The sequence below is a fragment of the Oncorhynchus masou genome, unplaced genomic scaffold, assembly GCF_036934945.1.
Source record: "Oncorhynchus masou masou isolate Uvic2021 unplaced genomic scaffold, UVic_Omas_1.1 unplaced_scaffold_2403, whole genome shotgun sequence".
Lineage (NCBI taxonomy): Eukaryota > Metazoa > Chordata > Actinopteri > Salmoniformes > Salmonidae > Oncorhynchus > Oncorhynchus masou.
In genome coordinates, this window is record NW_027008858.1 from 56454 (window position 1) to 64947 (window position 8494).

At 41.0% G+C, this 8494-nt stretch overlaps 1 pseudogene; it reads right to left on the minus strand.

Moving 5' to 3' along the window:
- The window catches only part of LOC135533488 (zinc finger protein 501-like), a 9827-nt pseudogene extending 2463 nt beyond the window's left edge, over positions 1-7364 (minus strand).
- Between the last annotated feature and the right edge of the window lie 1130 nt (positions 7365-8494).

Below are 8494 nucleotides of genomic sequence, written 5' to 3' on the forward strand. Positions count from 1 at the left end.
TCCCGGCCCCCCACAAGAGTCGCTGGTGCGCGATGAGACAAGGATATACCTACCGGCCAAACCATCCCTAACCCGGACGACGCTAGGCCAAATGTGCGTCGCCCCACGGACCTTCCGGTCACGGTCGGTTGCGACAGAGCATGGGCGCGAACCTAGATTCTCTGGTGGCACAGCCCTTAACCACTGCGGCATACGGGAGGCCCTCTAATGTGTTTTTTAAGGCTTCCCTAATTTGTTAAAATTCTTTGAACACTGGGAGCAGTGGTAAGGCTTCTCCCCTGTGTGTATTCGCTTATGTGTTTTCAGTTGACATAAGTGGGAAAAACTCTTTCCACACTGGTAACAGTGGTACAGCTTTTCTCCTGTATGTATACTTTCAACATTGTAAACGGCTTTCCAGGTAGGACTTCTCCCCTATGTGTATTCTCTCATGTGTTTTCAGGTCCCTTAACTGGTTACAACCCTTTCCACACTGGGAGCAGTGTCAAGGCTTCTCCCCTGTGTGTATTTTCCTGCTATTTGAGGTGTTCTTTCTGGTTAAACCTCTTTTCCAGACTCCTCGACTTTTCTGTTTTACTAATGACCATACAGTTTTTAAAATCTCTCATCATCCATGAGCCTAATAGTCAACACAGTTTCCGCAACAGGTACATGTTTATCAAACAATTTAGGAAACAATTTAATACAAAACAGGTAAACACACAGTCAACAATATACAACGAGCACTGTGGCGTTCTCTGATGACCTTAAGTCAATGTGATGTGAAACATTGTATACACACTGGATGCACTTTCTCCTGTGTGGATTCTAATGACGCTTAAATGACTGTTATGAGCAAGATGTTTTCCCACAGTCTGGGCTTTTTCTATGCTTCCGCTGTGTGAAACTCATGTCTCTCAGGCTTCCTAAATGGGCAAAAGCTTTGCACCCTGGGAGGAGTGGGTGCCTTTCTCCCCTGTGTGTATTCTCTCGTGTCGTTTAAGCCCCTGACCTGCTGAAAACACTTTCCACACTGGGCAGTGGTAAGGCTTCTCACCTGTGTGTATTCTCTCATGATGTTTCAGGTTAACTAAATTGTTAAAACTCTTTCCACACTGGAGCAGTGATAAGGCTTCACTCCTGTGTATTCTCTCCCATCGTTTCAGGTTCCCTAAATTGTTAAAACTATTTCCACACTGGGAGCAGTGGTAAGGCTTCTCTCCTGTGTGTATTCTCTCATGTTTTTCAGCTCCCTGAACAGACGAAACACACTCACAGTGGGAGCAGTGGTAAGGCTTCTCTCCTGTGTGTATTCTCTCGTGTTGGTTCAGGCATGCTTTCCGGTTGAAACTCTTTCCACACTGGGAGCAGTGGTAAGGCTTCTCTCCTGTGTGTATTCTCTCATGCTGTTTCAGTTCCCCTGAACAGACGAAACACTTTCCACACTGGGAGCAGTGGTAAGGCTTCTCTCCTGTGTGTATTCTCTCCATGCAGTTTCAGGTATGTTTTCCGGTTGAAACTCTTTCCACAGTGGGAGCAGTGGTAAGGCTTCTCTCCTGTGTGTATTTTCTCCGTGTTGGTTTAGGCATGCTTTCCGGCTGAAACTCTTTACACACTGGGAGCAGTGGTAAGGCTTCTCTCCCGTGTGTATTCTCTCATGTTGTTTCAGCTCCCTGAACAGGCCAAACACTTTCCACATTGGGAGCAGTGGTAAGGCTTCTCTCCTGTGTATTCTCTCATGCTGTTTCAGCGTCCTGAAGGTTGAAACTCTTTCCACTGGGAGCAGTGGTAAGGCTTCTCTCCTGTGTGTGTATTCTCTCATGCAGTTTCAGGTATGTTTTCTGGTTGAAACTCTTCCCGCACTGGGAGCAGTGGTAAGGCTTCTCTCCTGTGTGTATTCTCGCGTGTAGATTCAGCTCCCCCAAACGGACGAAACACTTTCCACATTAGGAGCAGTGGTAAGGCTTCTCTCCTGTGTGTATTCTCTCATGCTGTTTCAGCGTCCCGAGAGTTGAAACTCTTTCCACACTGGGGCAGCGGTAAGGGCTTCTCTCCTGTGTGTATTCTCTGATGTAGTTTCAGGTATGTTTTCCGGTTGAAACTCTTCCTGCACTGGGAGCAGTGGTAAGGTTTTTCCCCTGTGTGTATTATCTCGTGTTGTTTCAGGTGTGCTTTCTGGTTAAAACTCTTTCCACAGTGGGAGCACTGGTGTCGTCTTGCTGGTTTGGACGTCCCTGGCTCTGGTTCCTCTGAGTCTGGTCTTTCTCCTGCCAAATACAGTGTTATTTTTACATTACTTATTTTATTCATCCTGTTTTACAAGTCAGAACACAAAAACCTGGACAGTTCTAGGACACTGAAGACACAGACGTCGCTGGATTCCAATTGAACAGGTGGTTCTAAATATATAACTTTCATGGCTGTATGATACATAATGTGACCTACACACTTCCTTAAACATCAAATAACTAAAGAAGTAATTTTGTGTGGAAGTCCAAAACTTGTTTTTACGTCGAAGATACAAAGCACATCAGTAACATCTCCCCGTTGTTGAAAGGGTTCGACACATTGCTGTTTAAATGGACCAATTTCTTATTTAGATGTTCACAGATTTTCAACATTTGGATTATCGCTGATGTCATATGTTGGGTAAAAGTAAAAAATAAGGTGAAGTATTTGGTAAATGTTCCTAAAACTGATAGTAACTACAATAAACAAAAATATAAACGCAACATGTAAAGTGTTGGATGTTTCATGAGCTGAAAAAAGATTGCAGAATTTTTACATCCCTGTTAGTCAACATTTATTCTTTGCCAAGATAATCCATCCACCTGACAGATGTGGCATATCAAGAAGCTGATTGAACAGCGTGATTGTTACACAGGTGCACCCTGTGCTGGGGGTAATAAAAGGCTACTCGAAAATGTGCAGTTTGGTCACACAACAATGCCAGAGATCTCTGAGGGAGTGGGCAATTGGCATGCTGACTGCAGGAATGTCCACTGGAGCTGTTGTCAGGGAATTTAATGTACAGTACCAGTCAAAAGTTTGGACTCACCTACTCATTCAAGGGTTTTCTTTATTTTTACTATTTTCTACATTGTAGAATAATAAAGACATCTAAATGATTAAAAAAACACATGGAATCATGTAGTAACCACAAGTATTAAATCAAAATATATATTTTATTCTTCAAAAGTTGCCACCCTTGCTTCTCCTCAACCAGCTTCACCTGGAATCCTTTTCCAGTCAGTCTTCCAGGAGTTCCATATATGCTGAGAACTTGTAGGCTGCTTTTCCTTCACACTGCGATCCAACTAATCCCAAACCATCTCGATTTTGGTGAGGTCGAGGCCAGGTCATCTGATGCAGCACTCCATCTTGGTCAAATAGCTCTTACACAGCCTGGAGGTGTGTTGGGTCATTGTCCTGTTGAAAACAATTGACAGGGACTAAGCCCAAACCGGATGAGATGGCATATCTCTGCAGAATGCTGTGGTAGTCATGCTGGTTATGTGACTGAATAAATAAATCACTGACATTGTCAATAGCAAAGCATCCGCACCCGCACACCATCACATCTCCTCCTCCATGCTTTACGGTGGGAACCACACATGCAGAGATAATCTGTTCTTCTACTCCGCAAGTCTTCTTCTTATTGGTGTGCTTTAGTAGTGGTTTCCTTGCAGCAATTTGACCATGAAGGCCTGATTCACGCAGTCTCCTCTGAACAGATGATGTTGAGATGTGTCTGTTGCTTGAACTTCTAAAGCATTTATTTGGGCTGCAATTTCTAAGGCTGGTAACTCTAATGAACTTATGCACCAGAAGTAACTCTGGGTCTTCCATTCTTGTGGTGGTCCTTAAAGTAATGATGGACAGTTGCTTCTCTTTGCATATTTGAGCTGTTCTTGACATAATATGGACTTCTGTCTTTTACCCAATAGGGCTATCTCTGTATACCCCTACCGTGTCACAACACAACTGATTGGCTCAAACACATTAAAACCTGTTATGGCACATTAACTTCTTGAAACTAGGGAGGCACTTTAAGACTCCATAATGTTTCATCATTAGATGCTACAGTCCTCCTTTAAGACTCCATAATGTTTCATCATTAGATGCTACAGTCCTCCTTTAAGACTCCATAATGTTTCATCATTAGATGCTACAGTCCTCCTTTAAGACTCCATAATGTTTCATCATTAGATGCTACAGTCCTCCTTTAAGACCCCATAATGTTTCATCATTAGATGCTACAGTCCTCCTTTAAGACTCCATAATGTTTCATCATTAGATGCTACAGCCCTCCTTTAAGACTCCAAAATGTTTCATCATTAGATGCTACAGCCCCCCTTTAAGACTCCATAATGTTTCATCATTAGATGCTACAGTCCTCCTTTAAGACTCCATAATGTTTCATCATTAGACGCTACAGTCCTCCTTTAAGACCCCATAATGTTTCATCATTAGATGCTACAGTCCTTCTTTTAGACTCCATAATGTTTCATCATTAGATGATGCAGTCCTACTTTAAGTCTCCATCATGTTTAGAATGTGTCTGGAAGCGCTACTCTATCTATTCTACTCTCATCCTTTCGGTTTTAATAATATTTAAAAAATAATAATGTTATAATAACTAACTTTAATAACTAGGGTTAATACCTGTCTGGAGCACCAACAAAATATTTCTTTACCCCCCTCTAACAATACCGCTACAGAATTAGCATAGTAGGCCATGTAACTTAAGCTGGAGTGACACCCAGCCCGTGAACGGGACCGTTATCATCATCTGACACTAATTAGCGTAACGCAACGGAAATAAATCTTCCTATTCATGAAAATCACAAGTGAAATATTTTGGAACACAGCTTAGCCTTTTGTTAATCACCCTGTCATCTCAGATTTTCAAAATATGCTTTACAGCCAACGCTAGACAAGCATCTGTGTAAGTTTATCATAGCCTAGCATAGCATTATGCCTTGCTAGCAGCAGGCAAACTTGTCACGGAAATCAGAAAAGCAATCAAACATGTCATTGTTGATTTTTTTGCCCAAAATTGCATCAAAGGAGTTCCAAAGCTTTTTACAATCATTCTTCGTGTAATTCCTAGTGTAGTTTCTTCGTTTAACTCAGTTTAGTCACATGATGTCTCAATTTGCAATAGGTTTGCAAATCAGTTATTCAGCCAGACCTATATGCCATCTCTTTTGCCTCCCTCTTCACCATTTTTAAATTCCTCATCAATCCACGTGGATTTAACAGTTTTTACAGTCATTTTTTAATGGGTGCGTGCTTATTAGTAACTGGGATAAGCAATTTCATAAACGTGTCAAGGGCAGCGTCTGGTTGCTCATTATTACACACCACGGACCAACAAATATTGTTTCCATTGTTGGAATCGCAAAACTTGGAACATGGAGACATTAAAGAAGTGATAGGAAGTGAAAGAGACTGGGTGTTATGTAAGAAGTTAATGGTTCTCTGAAGAAAGACAGGTGGCTTTGGAATGTGTTGGGTGGACGAGAGGAGAGCAAAGTGTTAAACAGGGAGACGAACATCTGTGGATTAGATGAAGGAGAGGTTGAGGTCAGGACAGATTCTCATCAGGGAGATAAAGGTCTGGTATCCTGTTACTCTCTTGCTGTGGAACCATAAGATGTAAGGATTGGAGAGAAGGAGTGTCTTAAGTGAGACATATATCTGGATGGAACAAATGTTGGGTTGTGTGAATTAGAGATGTACAGAACCTTTGGGAATAATTGAACTTGGTTAAAGCTTCTCTTGTGTCCGTGAGTTATTTACTGTAAAAAAACAACCTAATAACATCAACAACATAGGAATCACCACAAACAATTGTATGACCTCTTATATAGAATATTAGGCCCAGCCTTTTGGACTTTGGTTTTCCTAGATATGACAACTATATTGTGATCACAAAACCGATGAATTTGAATACTGCTTTCAAACACATTTCTGCAGCAATAGTAAAGATATGATCAAAATATGTTGATGATTCAATTTCTGTACTGTTTGTAACTACCCTGGTATGTTGATTGATTGATAAACTATTGGTTTCTCTCTAAAGCTAACTTTCATCAAGGTTGTATATGGTCTATTGGTTTCTCTCTAAAGCTAACTTTCATCAAGGTTTTATATGGTCTATTGGTTTCTCTCTTTCATTGGCAGAATTTTTCAGTGTTACAGATATTCATAACACCCATATACACCAGTCTATCTTCCTGTCAACTAACAGAACTCTCTGTTGGTTGTCCTGGTAACAGATACCAGTGGACAGATCTATTTATTTGTTCAAACTAAACTACTTACTTTGTGTCAAATCGATCCTTTTCTTCTCTTCTCTCCTCTCACAGTTCCACTCAGCCCCGTTGTTTTCCTGCAGTCCACCAGCAGCACAGACAACCTCTTCATACCAGCAGTAAGGTGCTACCAGGAGAGGCACGACATGGGAACTCTGGGAGGGAGGAAGGGCTAGCGTTGTCCTGGTAACCATAAAGAGGGGACACAGACACATATCATTATGGATGCTGATGTCACTGTTGTCATGAAGTGATTACAGAAATCCACACAGAGCCCGAAAGAGAAAGTTGTATGCTAGACCAGACTGTACCATCTGGTGTTCTGATGTGAGAGACTCTTCTGCCTGTCACATTAGGATGTTGTTGAGGCTCCCAGAGGATCCAATATAGTCATATGTCTCTCCTGTGTGAATGAGAACATCAAACAGATGGTAAACTTATGACCATCTATTGCAATCATAGAGTCTTACAAGAGGCATGCATATGTCTAAAATGGCCACTTTCATCATAGATTCAAAATAGTGTTTGTGACGCCAAATGTAAAAGGGTCGCTCCACAAAATGGGTGGCTTTTAAGCCCCTTGTTATTTTAAGTAGAAAATATGCACCAATATAGAATTTTAACAGCCTGTTATATTAGATGAGGGAACTTTAAAACAGACCACATGGAAAAATTCAATACATTAATTGAAAAGTCCCTAAAATATGTACCAATGGCAGATTGACCCTTTAACAATTCCTACAGTACTGAACAACATATTCAAGTGTAGAACTTCAGTAGAATGCCCCTTAGAAACCACACATTAGTTCAACAACGGCATAGTTTGTGTCCCTGTTTAAGACAGTACTCACTGGTGTTAATCTGATATTCTGTCTCTTCCTCTTTCATTCCCAAAACGTCTTCCTCCTTCACCTTTATTGAGATAGAACCGTTTAGAGAGGAAGATGATGCTTTCTCTTCTTTCACTATAACAGCCTCCTCTTCCTCCTTTTTCATTCTGAAAGATTCTTTCTCCAAACAGCAGATCTCCTCTTCTTTAGCAGGGGAGTAGTTTAGTGAGCTCATGGTCAGGGATGTTAGCTAGCTAGCATTAGCGTCTAGCTTCTGAGTGCAGGCTCAGTATCATCTTTAAACGTTTGCAAATTGAACCAGTTGATACGTCAACCGAAACTTGTTTAAACACTGAGATTAGCTAATGTACATTAACATGGTCTAAAACGTCAATCTTTCAGTTTTATGTTGGCTAGCAAGCTACCGACGTGGTTGAAAGAGTTGGCGCCTTGTTGTTCCTGAAGAAGCGTCCCGTCCAGTTAATTATACGTCACGCAAGAAGGGAGTCAACTGAAAGACGCTCGTCGCCATCTGCTGACTGGAGTGGGTAACGCAGTTTGGAAACAATAGTTACTACACTTTTGTATTGGAAAGAACGTCATAATTATTTAACAATAAGCTGATACATTTTCTCTTCCAAATAATTTGTTCCTGTACACAGACGTAGAAGCCAATATGAATATGTAGATGATTAATAAATATATGAATAGGTAGTGTGTTGGAAATACATTTTCTCTGTTAATTTTCACATTCTTTTATCTACATGTGACCATACTATTCCTTATAGCCACGCTCTATAGATACAAAATCCTGTAAACAAAAGAACAAATGCATGCATGCAAATAGCACTTGATTACCTGTAGTGCTATACACTGAGTATACAAAACATTAAGAACAGCTGCTCCTTCCATGACATAGACTGACCAGGTGAATCCAGGTGGGCACATCCTTACTGATGTCACTGATTAAATAATTTCAATCAGCATGTAGATGAAGGAGGAGGCTGGTCAAATATGATTGTTAAGCCTTGAGACATGAATCGTATTTCTACTACAGCATGTTGGATGACTGTGATTCATATTCCATTCACCCTGTTCAATGTAACAGCGATAGGTCTAGCATATACTACACTATACTCACATTTTCCCTATACCCATCATGAGGTAGCTACAACCCAGTCTATGAATAAAAGTTTACAACGGTAGTGCACACAGGTTGAGAGAAAAATTTAAGGTGACAGACAGTGACACATTCAATACCGCCTTGCACACTCTTGCCTGCTGATCTAGAATGTAATCATTCGTCCAGCAGTTACCAAACGAGTTTCTTTTGAACAAATTCAGGTATGTTTATCGCTGTTTTGT